Source organism: Schistocerca nitens, chromosome 4 (genome assembly GCF_023898315.1).
Source record: "Schistocerca nitens isolate TAMUIC-IGC-003100 chromosome 4, iqSchNite1.1, whole genome shotgun sequence".
Lineage (NCBI taxonomy): Eukaryota > Metazoa > Arthropoda > Insecta > Orthoptera > Acrididae > Schistocerca > Schistocerca nitens.
Window position 1 is genome coordinate 579,232,685 of NC_064617.1, and position 14,754 is coordinate 579,247,438.

General features: G+C 38.5%; 1 protein-coding gene across 1 annotated transcript in view; it reads left to right on the forward strand.

The window, feature by feature from the left end:
• The first annotated feature begins 5,413 nt into the window (after nucleotides 1-5,413).
• The window catches only part of LOC126251853 (death-associated protein kinase dapk-1-like), a 305,116-nt gene continuing 295,775 nt past the window's right edge, over nucleotides 5,414-14,754 (forward strand). The window contains exon 1 of the mRNA XM_049952529.1: nucleotides 5,414-5,718. The gene's annotated coding sequence lies outside the window, so the exon portion shown is untranslated. The remainder of the gene's footprint in view (nucleotides 5,719-14,754) is intronic.

Sequence of the window (14,754 nt, forward strand, 5' to 3'; positions counted from 1 at the left end):
CGAAAATGACTTGTATAAAAGGGGGGAAATCCAGATTTCGAGTGAGAAATTCGAGGGATATGGTCAACAACATCACTGCCTCAAGTTGACTAATGTGGATTATTTTAAACTGGAGGGGGTCTATGCCGGGGTGGTTGGTTAGAACTACTGTATACACCCAAGCTGCAGCTCTTTGTTTTGCCGTGCACCATAGCTGGCTGCAGCGGCAGTCACGAGGAGTTGGCAACAGGAAGTTACGGATTAGCTCAGCCTGTGACGAGTACAATGTGCCGAATTGTCTGGTCTTGCCCACAGCAGTGAGGGCTGGCGAAGCAACCACTGTGCTGGGTAAGTGCGACAGAAGCAGACGTGTGTGTGTTGCCTGAGAGAAGATTCACGTGACACATGTTTGTGCTGGGCATATTGATAACATCTGAGTTCCTACCACTCCAGTCATCCCTGGACGCCCACCATGGACGGACGTAGTGCACTCTGGCATACACACTCATTCATGACTATGGCTGAGGCCACATCGGTAGTTTTCACCGACCTCTGAACGTCGGTGCTGGGGGCGTATGAGGGGGTTGGCATGCAGCGTGTGGACCTCAGGACATGAGTGCATGGAATGTGTGGGTGTTTTCAACCATCTCCAACATATGGTCGTGGCAACTACTGCTACAGACTGGATCGTGGTGTAAGGGTGTCATGTTTAGTGCTTCTGAATTGCAGTGGTATTTGCTGTTTTCTCCATCCTATCATGCAGTATACCTTTCTCCTTCCATCTTCATCCTGGTGTAGCTGAGAGAACCAGTCAACTTTCGAATTCTATAGTACTTTTAAAAAAGAAAATACACTTAGCAGATCCATAGTGAATGGAAGCTTTATAACTGTGATGGTATAAATTCGTGTCGAAATTTGAAATTCCAGCTATCATTTTATACGTTTATCAGATAATTTAGAATTTTGCACAGAGCAGAACTTAATCATAGCTAACACTTGCTTCAAGAATCATGAAAGAAGTTTGTATATACTGAAGAGACCTGGAGAATATGGAAGGTTTCAGATAGATTATATAATCGTAAGACAGAGATTTAGGAACCAGATTTAAAATTGTAAGACATTTCCAGGGGCAGATGTGGACTCTGCCCACAATGTATTGGTTATGAACTGTAGATTAAAGCTGAAGAAACTGCAAAAAGGTGGGAATTTAAGGAGATGGGACCTGGATAAACTGAAAGAACCGGAGGTTGTACAGAGTTTCAGGGACAGCATAAGGGAACGATTGACAGGAATGCCGGGGAAGAAATACAGTAGAAGAAGAATGGGTAGCTTTGAGGGATGAAATAGTGAAGCCAGCAGAGGATCAAGTAGGTAAAAAGACAAGGGCTAGTAGAAATCCTTGGGTAACAGAAGATATATTGAATTTAATTGATGAAAGGAGAAACTATAAAAACGCAGTAAATGAAGGAGGCAAAAAGTAATAAAAACGTCTGAAAAATGAGATCATCAGGAAGTGCAAAATGGCTAAGCATGGATGGCTGCAGGACAAATGTAAAGATGTAGAGGCATATCTCACTAGCGGTAAGATAGATAGTGCCTAAAGGAAAATTAAAGAGACATTTGGAGAAAAGAGAACCACTTGTAGGAATATCAAGAGCTCAGATGGAAACCCAGTTCTAAGCAAAGATGGGAAACCAGAAAAGTGGAAGGAGTATATAGAGGGTCTTAACAAGGGCGATGTACTTGAGGACAACATTATGGTAATGGAAGAGAATGTAGATAAAGATGAAATGGGAGATATGATACTGCGTGAAGAGTTAGACAGAGCACTGAAAGACCTAAGCCGAAACAAGGCCCCGGGAGAAGACAACATTCCGTTAGAACTACTGGCAGCCTTGGGAGAGCCAGCCCTGACAAAACTCTACCATCTGGTGAGCAAGATGTATGAGACAGGCGAAATACCCTCAGACTTCAAGAAGAATATAATAATTCCAATCCCAAAGGAAGCAGGTGTTGACAGATGTGAAAATTACCAAACTATCAGTTTAATAAGCCATGGCTGCAAAATACTAACACTAATTCTTTATAGACGAATGGAAAAACTAGTAGAAGCAGACCTCGGAGAAGATCAGTTTGGATTCCGTAGAAATATTGGAACATGTGAAGCAATACTGACCGTACGATTTCTCTTAGAAGATAGATTAAGGATAGGCAAACCTACGTTTCTAGCATTTGTAGACTTAGAGAAAGATTTTGACAATGTTGACTGGAATACTCTCTTTCAAATTCTGAAGGTGTCAGGGGTAAAATACAGGGAGCGAAAGGCTATTTACAATTTGTACAGAAACCAGATGGCAGTTATAAGAGTCGAGGGGTGTGAAAGGGTAGCAGTGGTTGGGAAGGGAGTGAGACAGGGTTGTAGCCTCTCGCCAATGTTATTCAATCTATATATTGAGCAAGCAAAAGAAAAAAACAAAAAAAAAAAGAATAATTCGGAGAAGGTATTAAAATCCATGGAGAAGATATAAAAACTTTGAGGTTCACTGATGAAATTGTAATTCTGTCAGAGACAGCAAAGGACTTGGAAGAGCATTTGAAAGGCATGGACAGTTTCTTGAAAGGAGGATATAAGATGAACATCAACAAAAGCAAAACGAGGATAACAGAATGTAGTCGAATTAAGTTGTGTGATGCTGAGGGAATTAAATTAGGAAATGAGACACTTAAAGTAGTAAAGGAGTTTTGCTATTTGGGGAACAAAATAACTGATGATGGTCGATGTAGAGAGGATATAAAATGTAGACTGGAAATGGAAAGGAACGCGTTTCTGTAGAAGAGAAATTTGTTAACATTGAGTGTAGATTTAAGTGTCGGGAAGTTTCTGAAAGTATTTGTATGGAGTGTAGCCATGTATGGGAGTGAAACATGGATGATAAATAGTTTGGATAAGAAGAGAATAGAAGCTTTCGAAATGTGGTGCTATAGAAGAATGCTGAATATTAGATGGGTAGATCATGTAATTAATGAGGAGGTATTGAAGAGAATTGGGAAGAAGAGAAATTTGTGGCATAACTTGAGTAGAAGAAGGGATCAGTTGGTAGGACATGTTCTGAGGCATCAAGGGATCACCAATTTAGTATTGGAGGGCAGTGTGGAGGATAAATACCGTAGAGGGAGACCAAGAGATGAATACACTAAGCAGATTCAGAAGGATGTAGGTTGCAGTAGGTACTGGGAGATGAAGAAGCTTGCACAGAATAGGGTAGCATGGAGAGCTGCATCAAACCAGTCTCTGGACTGAAGACCACAACAATAATAACAACATCAAAGATTATTTAATGAAAAAATTGGTTCAAATGACTCTGAGCACTATGGGACTTAACATCTGAGGTCATCAGTCCCCTGGAACTTAGAACTACTTAAACCCAACTAACCTAAGGACATCACACACATCCATGCCCGAAGCAGGATTCGAACCTGCGACCGTAGAGGTCGCGCGGTTCCGGACTGAAGCGCCTAGAACCGCTCGGCCACTCTGGCCGGCGTTATTTAATGAAATTTCTAATCTAAAACATAGTACTGTTGTTTATGCATGCAAGCTACTGTGCAGTGTCGATGTTTTTTTTATTTCAAGTAGTTTTAAACTGTGTGAAGCAAATTGCTTAAACACCTATATTAACGATTTAATTAATATTTCCTGTGACACACCTTCTGAACTATTTGTGACATCTTAAAGATGTAATATTTCCGAAGGAGATTTAATAACTCCTGAAGCAGTTCGGGAAGTGTACCACAAGAAAAGTGCACCTGGAAGGCTGGGGCAGTTTAGAGTCCATGGCGAAATGAAATATCTCACGCTAGTTCCTATGTCATCTGCAGAGCAAACTACAGCTCTCTCTCTATTTCTCTCTCTCTCTCTCTCTCTTTATACAACGATCATTTCTGAACTTTATTTCGAGTCAGCTTTCTACTACTTTTATGATATCGTTAATCAGTGTGTGCGAAATAGCTACCACATCCGCGTTATGTCCCCCACATCACGATCATGTAACCGGAAATTAACTATTTACTAAATTCAGTAGTATTTTTGGATCGATTCCCTGTCATGTATTTGATTTGGAAGGAAGGCGTCTCTCGTGTGCCGGTATCCGACATGTTGGTTCATGAATACAGACCACTTGAGATGGCTGTGGGGCCGACAGGAGGTATGGCGCGGCCCCGGCAGCCAACGTGGGCCCTGAGGTACGCGCTTGGGGCAGCCTGCAGGGTTGGCGAGACGCGAGCAAGTTTTTTAGATATGTTTAAGCGATCTGTGATGGTGTAATTACATGTTTCCTTACGTGATCGGAATAAAAAAAACGTCGCAGTTGTTTAAATATTCCACACACTGCAATCGATTTCCTGATAAATTCTTTACATAAATTATATTCCATATACCACCTTGTATCCCCTTACTTTTTTAAATAAACGATATTCTACACATTGCCTAAGTTGATTGAACAATATTCCATACAATGCAATCGATCAATCACTATTTCCAGAAGGGATCGGGAGGCAAGGAAAACTGAAGAATATCGATTAAATATTTAATTAATTACCAGTAGTTAGTCAAATTGATAAAGTGGGAGGGTGGGGGAGGGGCAATTCGAATAACCCGAGGCAACTCATGAATACGGAAAGTGACACAACTGAGCTATTTCTTACCATTTGTAATCAATTCAATTAATTAGTCAATTAATGTCATATAAGAAGTGATACCAGGTTCCCAATAGGTTAAGGATCTGTCAGTCAAAAGGATGGATTATCTCCAGGGGGTTATAATCCTCTTAGCAGAATAACAGGTTGAGGACCTTTCAATCAAAAGGGAGCAATAGCTTTACCCGTGAATGTGTACTTGGCCCTGGTGCAGGCAACCCATAATGTGGGGCGACCTGAACTTCGTCCCACTAATACAGATGGTTGTTAGCATCCCACTTAGACAATGAATTGACATCATTTAGCTGCAGTACGATGGACGTACAGTAATTGTGGGGAAAGTTTAAACGGACTGTAATTCATACTCTGGAGAAGTATGGGCTGAGTAAGTGGATTAAGGACGACAAAGACCCACTATGGTTTAACAACAAAATTCTAAAAATGCTGAGAAGCAAAGGCCGTTGCACTCTTGGTTCGAAAAAGAACGCGCAAATAACGACAGGCTGTGTTTCAGTTGCGTTGCATGTTTGTCGCCAATAGAAACAAATCGTTGAATTTTACATCGCGATGATTACTCCCTTCACCATGGACAATATACTTGGTGTTACTTGTACAACGAATTACCAAAAATACTTCCGTGTGTGTCAGTAGCAGACGATGCATTGTTACCTCTACTGTTCGCCTGCGGTAGCCACATTCCGTAAACATGAAACAGCTGACTGTTGCGCGGGTTGCGCTGACAAGAAGCTTTCTGCTGTCACATCAAATACCAAAAGTTAGATTTTTATGTTTTGTGGAGAATGGAAGTGTGCTGTGAATGACTGTTCAGAATATGGTACAGTAGTTGTTAAGGCCGGTGTACTGAAGTGTACGTGGCAAATATGGAAGGACACTCGTCCGTATCGTCAGCGTAGATATGAGCCTTTATCGCACCTTCAGTAGAACGATTCCAGTTTTTGTCGTTGTAATTCTGTATCTGTTAAAGTGTTACTGCCCCGTGAATGGTTTTGGATACAATACGTCACGGCTGACTGCGCCTTGCAAGTAAGCATTTTCATAACTTTGTCAATAAAAGGCATTCTCAGATACTAACGTTATGATTACCAGACGTTGTCTTACGATTTTTATGAACTTGTTGTTAAAATTGTTGCTCTTAACATAAGTTGCAGTTCGTTCGTAATATGTTCTTCGTAATATGTATAAACCCATACTTCAAACACATGTTATATTTGTTTGTTAAATGCGCGGAAGTAAATTTTGAAATCACGATGCTGTGTTTACTTAGTAATAAAGACACGAACTTTGGTAATTTCTGTCACATCAAATATGTAGAACGAAACAACTTTATTTTACTTCATGTTTAGAACTGCTTCGAAGCGTAAGAAAGCGGTACAGGGCAAAATGATTACGAATCCGAAAATCTAACACAATAGCTATATTCAGAGAAATGAACGTTGTACCAGATGGAAATTGCAACTTGCTCAAGTCATACATTGACAGTTACGTATCTGACAAAAGCGAAATCTGTGTAGAGATAATGGATTACACACCTCAGAGCAAAGCAGGGTAACAACAGACAGTTTAAATCGATTTTCGGTGGGTTAATAAAATTTTTAGCCGACGTACCTGTATCTGATTTTGATATTTCATGTTTGCTGTGAATAATCACACACACATTTTATAACAGCCAATGTCTGTTGTCAAGAAATCTTCAGGGAACATTGGAAAATAAGTATTCTCATGCAGGCTGATTGAAAGTCACTGACACTGCAAATCTTTGTTTGTTGCAAAGCAATTGTTCATGCATACCATTAGTAAAATTTAAATACTAGTTACTGATGCAAAATGGGCTTACAGTAATTTTGAAAATTATGCTGTATGAAAAGACATAAGCCATTCATCAGTAAGATGCTCTGATAAATACCTCCAAACAGGTGCATCTGTTTACAGTATTCCAATAAGTTTCCTATGTTTCATCCTGTAGTACTACACTGCAAATGATTAGTAGTAAGCACATTATAAGAAGCTGTAGGAATGGACCTCAGTTGTGCAGTAAAAATAGTTGAGTCATGCTTTTGGAATTGATTAAAACTTGTAATTTATCATTTATCATATTTAATTTATAATTATTATATCATTATGTTGTTTGGCAACTGATATTTAGCTCTTTTAGTTGTGCTCTTAGCTATGTGTCTCTAGTTCTGTCAAAATTCTGTTGGTCAACCCAATTCACCCACCCTGTTGATTTCTCGGTTTGATGTTCGCAAGTAGTATATTGCCACACAGTTTTCAGGGCATCTTTCATATTGCCATTGAAGCCTATATTGTACTTTGTTGTTCCTCTTTATTCATTTTTTGTGCTGGATACAGATATAGGAGAAACTAATTTAGAAATAGTATGATAATGTAGGCCTACATCTTTTATAGTTAAAAAAACATGAATCATTTTAAAACTATACTGAACACCTTGTTTCTGTTAAGTTAGTATACAAATACAACCACAAAAAATACTCAGTTAATTTCAAGTGAATTCTTAAAATTACTGTGAAATAGTTGACATTTACCATTAAATCCTTAAACATTTCCGTATGTTTCTCTTCCTGAGGAATTCCTCTAAGCTGTTTATAGACTTTACTTTCTATTTGACTTAAGAACTGTATCTGCATATTTTATTTCTTGGATCAACCAAATATAATGTAATGCTCTCAGGGATGAAAGTGTTAAATTTCTTTATAAACCAATATGAATTAGAAACCTGCCAATTTTCAATGAAGGAATGTTGATAAAAATATCAAACAATTAAAAGATGCATTTATGAGACAGTAGATGAAGCACTGGGTCAACAAAGCGAAGAAAGGAAATAAAGCCCAGAGTGGTGGACAGAGGACACAGGAAAAAAGACAAAAGTAGAGAAGTAAATGCAAAACATGGGTGAAAACAAGAGACCCAGAGAATAGAAAAAGATAGGCCTTTGTGAATACAAAGAAGGAGGTTAAAGAAAATTGTTAATAGGAAGAATGAGACAGGGAGGAAGGAGATATGAGGAGAAGGATGTACGGGGCCACAAAGGTGGGAGAAGTCTGGAAAACAGTGAAGAATTTAAGAAGAAATGTGAAAGAAGGGACAAATATAATAATTATTGTAATTACAGAATGGGGAAAATCATTTCAAGGCACAGCTTGTGAAAGAGAGAACTAGTTATAAGGCATGGACCTGGGTTTGGGGAATGAATTTTGTGGAAATGTGGGACCAATAATGATTTGATTTGATTTATTATTGGTCCTGTAGATCATACAATTTGTACAGCAAAGCACATCATGATATAGGACAAGTCAATTTGAAAAATTATGTTAAGATGGTATATGACAAAAAACAACAGTAGTGGCACATAACTCACATAGCAGAATACATATAGGATATATAGACAAATTATAAAAAAAGGTGGTGTGTGATGAGAGATGACGGTGGTGCATACAGCACATAGCAGAATACATATAAGAGATACAGACAGAATATGAGTGACAAACAATAATTAAATTATCATACTAAGTAGAAATATCTACAAGTGAATATACAGCTTATTACAAGTAATTAAAATATTGTGGCACGTAGTTCACATAGTGAAATACATATATGAGATACAGACATAATATAGATAAGATACAATAATTATCTTACTAAGTAGAAACATCTACAACTGAATAAACAGCTCATTGCAAGTAATTAAAATTTTGTTTCAAGAAATTCATGTACGGAATAGAAACAGTGATTTAGTAGCAATTCCTTTAATTTAATTCTCATTATTTTTGGATTTTTGCTTGTTTTTTATGCCTGTTGGTCGGTGGTTGTATATTTTAATGCCCATACATTTAACCCCACTCACATATAACTTTGTGTTGTGGGCTATAATTTGTAACTGTGTTTTGTTTCTGGTGTCGTGTGTGGCGGTCTGCATTTCTGTCGAGGGCGTCCAAGTGTTGTACTGTAAAACAAGCTAGTTCCAATATATAGAGGCATGGCAGTGGCAGGATTTTTAGCTGTTGAAATAGTGGTTTACAGTGTTCAGTTCTTTTTTTACATTTCATTATTCTTACTAATTGCTTTTGTAGCTTGAAAATTGTGAGGGAATCGGAGCTCTTTCCCCAGAAGATTAGGCCATAGCTCAAGACAGACTGAAACAGGGCATGGTACACCAGCTTCAAGGTATCTACACTGGCTGTGTCTTTTAATGATCGTAATAGATAGCAGGTTTTACTAAGCTTTTGTGACAATGCCTCGATATGTGGTTTCCTATTTAGTGTGTTACTGATGGTAAGTCCAAGAAATTTGGTGTCCTGCCTGTTCGTAATGTTATCTTTGCTGATAACTATAACTGCATTGAAGGTGGTTAGATTTTGTCTAGTATATAAGTTCATACTTACAGTTTTTTGAGTATTTATGAGTAGTCTATTTGCTTCAAACCACGATTGTAAATGACAAGTAGTTTCATTAACTGCATCTTGCAATGTGTCACCTCTACAAGTTATCAGGATATTTGTGTCGTCTGCATACAGAAAGAAGCTGGCATTTGGTATGTGTTCTGGGAGATCATTTATGAACAATATGAAAAGAACAGGGCCAAGGACAGATCCCTGAGGGTCGCCATTTGTTGTATGTAGTATATCTGACCTGCAGTTCCTGAATGTCTCTGATTTTCTTATTTCTGCATATTGCTTTCTTTGACTAAGGTAGCTATGGAACAAATTGTGGGCTACACCTTTAATCCCATACTTATGGAGTTTCATAAGCAGCAGCTTGTGGTTGACCATGTCAAAGGCCTTGGACTGATCAAGAAATATACCGACAGCAGGTTGTTTATGGTCAGCGAAACTTTAGCACTTTTCTAGAAATGCATACAGAGCATGTGTGGTGGACATATTTTTCCGAAATCCGTATTGGGAAGATGTGATTATGGTGTTAGAATTTAAACGTATTTCTAATCTAGTTAACATACAGTATTCAAATATTTTTGAGAAGGCAGATAGTATAGCAATTGGCCTATAGTTTGTCATGTCCGTTTTCTCTCCCTTCTTGTAGAGAGCTATAATTTTAGCGAGTTTTAGCTGATTTGGAAATGTTCCCTCTAGAAATGAGGTATTTATGATATTTGACAGGGGTCCACTGATGTAATTTGAACACTTATGAAGTAAGAAGCAAGGTATTAGATCATGCTCTGCAGAATAAATCTTTTTGACTCTTTTTTTGTTTTAATAATATCTTCAATTTCATACGGTGTTGTAGGAGATAGGAAAAAGGAGTTCAGAGGAGTATTATTTTTGAGACAAGAGTGCACAGTGTTTGGAGAGTTAGTCAGGAGATTTGTGGGAGGAGAGTGAACAGTATTTGAAGAGTTGGTTAGGAGATTTGTGGAAATATCTGAAAAATAGCTGTTGAATTTAGTGGCAATTTTATGTACATTTTCAGTCTTTTGTCCTTCTATATTTAGTGTGATTTTATCCTCTATCCTTAACTTTCTGCCAGTCTGTTCATTTACTATACCCCAGATGGTCTTGCATTTGTTGGAAGAGTGCCTAATTGTTTTTATCATTATGAGCTTTTTTAGCCCATTTGATAACTCTCCTGTATGTGTTTTTGTAATTTTATTGTATACCTTGAACTCAAAGCAGAAGTAGGGAGATGTGTGAAAGAAATTGAATGTGGCAAATCTCCTGGACCAGAAAACATACTAGTAGAATTAGTGATATATGGACTATGGGTGCCTTCCAGAATGAGATTTTCACTCTGCCTTTTATGTGTGCCTTGTTTTGCAAGTTGTTTAACCCATGCATGTTAAAGGGAGAGAACATGCACAAGGTATGGAGTCTGAGTCATGTTTATAAGAAAGGTAGTAGAAGGTATGTAGAAATTATCAAGGAGTCAATGTTACAAACTCTGTTGGTAGATTCTATGGTTGAGCCTAAAAGGATAAAGGGAATGTTGATGGACGTTGAAGAGCAAAGTGGATTTTGGAAGGAACAATCTGATCATGACAATATTTTTACTTTAAAATAACTAAAGGAAAAGAGACAGGAAAGGAATCTGAGTAGTCATTAACTATCACATTATTTGCGATTGTCAGCGGTAACATGCATGCATACATGCAGCACATTGCTGTGATCGTGTGATTGTAGTGGCTGTACAACTGGTTAAGGAAATAGAAATCCTTTTATGCAACTGATTCCTGATTATTTCAGTAATTACAAATACAGTTGCTGCAGATGGATAAAACACTAGCCATTTGATGTTCATAGATCTCGAGAAGGTGAAAGACACTGGGCTGCTGAAGAAACAGCTTGAAGTCTTGAGGGAGAGTGTGTGTGGAGAGAGATATGTTAGAAGTATATACAACCTATACACATTTGCAGAGTGTGTTATAAAAATGGGGAATAAAATTTCATCATAGCCTTTTAATATTTCATAAAGATTGAATCAGGGAGCGTAATAGTAGATGATCAGCACATCAAGGCATGTCAAGAATTTAAGTGTTTGGATAGCATCTTGTCAGAGGAAGGAACAAGTAGATGGGAAATGCAGCAATTAGTAGTCTATGAGAAAACAGTAATCCAGAAGCTAAACCCTCTTTATGCTAGCATACTTAATAGGTTTCCAGATACATTGACAGGAAAAAAATTGCAATGCCAAGAAATAATTAATGAAGGGTAATGAAATTTCAGGAGTACATTTGTTTAGGTAACATAGTTAAGTGATTAACATACAAGATCACAGGTTAATGTACATGTGAGATAAGATGTTGCAAATGTGAAATGCTGGTACATTAATAACTGGTGCAACTGCCAGAATGTTGAATGCAAGCATGCAAATGTGCGTGCATTGTGTTGTACAGGTGTCAGATGTCAGTTTGTGGGTTAGAGTTCCAAGCCTGTTGCACTTAGTTGGTCAATACAGGAATGATTACTGCTGTTTGTGAATGATGCTGGGTTATCGTCCAATGATGTCACACATGTGCTTAATTGGAAACAGATCTGGTGATAGAGCAGGCCAGGGCAACATGGTAACACACTGTACAGCATGTTGGGTTACAACAGGAGTATGTGGGTGGACATTATTCTGTTGGAAAAGACCCCATGGAATGCTGTTCATGAATGGCAGCACAACAGATCGAATCACCAAATTGACACAAAAATTTGCAGTTAGGCTGTGTGAGATAACAATAAGAGTACTCCTGCTGCCATACAAACTTGTATCCCAGACTATAATCCAGGTGTAGGTCTAGTGTGCCCAGTGCTGCAACAGGTTGATTGAACTGGCCTCCTCCTCAATCAACACACATCCGTCACTGGCACGTAGGCAGAACCAGCTCTCATCTGAAAACACAACAGACCTTCATCCCATCCTTCAATGAGTTCTCAGTTGACAGCACTCAAGTCACAAAAGTAGGTGGTTTGAGATAATGGAATGCACATGCAGGGATGTGGCTTTGAGATCCTTGAAGTAACCATTTGTAACAGTTCATCTTGTCACTGTGGTGCCAACTGCTGCTCAGATTGCTGCTGTGGATGCCGTTTGATGCTCTTGAGCCATAAGCCAAACACGATGGTCTTCACTCTTGGTAGTGCCACATGGGTGTCTGGAGCACTGTCTTCTTGCGACCATACATTCTCGTGACCACTGCCTTCAGCAACCACATGCAGTGGCTACATTCCTGCCAAGTCTTTGAACTGCAATATTGCTGAAGGAACATCCAGCTTCTTGTAGTCATATTGCACGACATCATTCAAACTCAGTGAGGTGCTGATAATGAGGTCTTAATCGCCTTAATGGCATTCTTGACTAACATCAACTCACCAAGGCCAATCTCAAAGGCAGCTAATGCTCACAACCATTACAGTGTGTATTTAAAGCAAACCTGTACTCTCACTCTTAAGGGACTGGTGGTAAATTTGAAGAGACATCATCTTTCAGATATAGAAACATGCCTACCTCCTTCAGTTTATGTCACACAATTCGTTCTTGGTGTTGGGATCGTTTTGCTCTCAGTATGTGTGAATGGTTTGAAGAGTGTTCATGAGAGACAAGGGTGTCATCGGGAGTGCCGCAGGGAAGTGTGAAAGGGTAGAGTGAGCAGCTGTTTGTGACAGCTTGCTGGTGACACTGCAATATGTGGGAAGGTATCATTGTTGACTGACTGTAGAAGGATGGAGGATTACTTAGAAAGAATGTCAGTTTGGTGTGATGAATGGCAGCTTGCTCTACATGTAGAAAAATTTAAGTTAATGCAGATTCATAGAAAAGGCAATCCTTAATGTTGGAATAACAATATTAGTGGTACGCTACCTGACAAAGTCACATTAATTAAATAGTAAGGTGTAACACTGCAAAGCAGTTTGAAATAGAACAAGTATATAAGGACAGTAGTTGGGAAGGCAAGTGGTCAGCTTTGGCTTATTGGGAGAGTCTGAGGAAAGTATAAATTATGTACAAAGGAGACCATGTATGGAACACTAGTGCAACCCATTCTCGAGTATTGTTAGAGTGTTTTGGATCACCAAGTAAAATTAAAGAAAGGCATCGAAGCTATAGAGAAGCGCACTGCTAGATTTTTTACCAATAGATTCGATCAACACACAAGTATTACAGACATTTGCTGTAGGAAAAATGTGACATTCTTTCTGTGAAACATTACTGAGAAAATTTAGAGAACTAATGTTTTTGGGTGATTGTAGAACAGTTCTACTGCCACCAACATACATTTCACACAAGGATAATGAAGACGAGATAAGAGGAAGTAGAGCTCATTTGGAGGCATATGGATAATCTTTTTCCTCCCATTGCATGTGGAACAGGAAATAAAATGTAGTAGTAGTAGTAGTAGTAGTAGTAGTAGTAGTAGTAGTACATTTTACCACCCTCTGCCATGTACTGTAAGGTGGCTTTGGAGTATGTATGTAGATGTAAATGTACTTTGTTGAACATCCAAAGCAAGTTGCTAAGCTTTACACCATTTTCAACTATTTTCATGATTTACAGTAAGTCAGAGTTTACTACCAACATTGTAAATCAGGCCATTAGTATGCAAGATTGACAGCCATGATCACAACATACTTCTTTAGGAGACACCGCCAGCCAGTGTGGCCGAGCGGTTCTAGGTGCTACAGTCTGGAACCACGCGACCGGTAGGGTCGCAGGTTCGAATCCTGCCTCGGGCATGGATGTGTGTGATGTCCTTAGGTTAGTTAGGTTCTAGGGGACTGATGACCCCCATAGTGCTCAGAGCCATGTGAACCATTAGGAGACACCGGAAGTTACTTCTACATCTGTTAATCCCCCATTAATCTCCCCATTTAAGATAATGTTCTGCATCATTCTTTTCAATCCAGTCATAAATTTCTTTGATACTCCATGTCATGCTACTTTTGTTAATAACCTTTGTTGTGGAACTGAGTCAAATACTATATCTGAAAGACTGCCTTGATCCAGAGCTTTCAGGATGTTATTTGGGAAACGCGCAAATTAGCTTTTGTGTTACTGGGTGGGGTAAGAAGAAACAAACACAAGAGAACAGTTGCAAGGTAACAGTCTAAACATACTTGTTCTTTAGAATAAATTGAAGAATTAGCATGCCGTTTGTTTCACCTGTGCCATCCAGTCACATAATTTGTCATCTTCTTAGCTTACTCTTTCCTGGTATTCCTGCTTCCCAAAAGTACTGTGATAAGTATTTCACAGCACATGATAATGGTGATAGGCCTATATCTTATCACATATGACTGTAGCAGTATTTTGTTGGTAGCACATGCTATCTAAGGCAAATAATATTTTTCCTAAGAAAGAAAGTGAACATCAAATCCAAATGAACATGTTATAATTTTCACCACACCGTAACTCCACAGTAAGTTACTGTCTTGAATAATAAACCTCACTTGATTTGTGTATATCATATACTACCTCAGTAACAATTTGTTGATATCATATTTGGAACTTGGGGAAAATTGTATTAAATTACATCAGAACAGATGTTTAAAAACAAATACTGATTTAATTCTTATTATATTTGGAACATAAATTACAGATACTAATGTA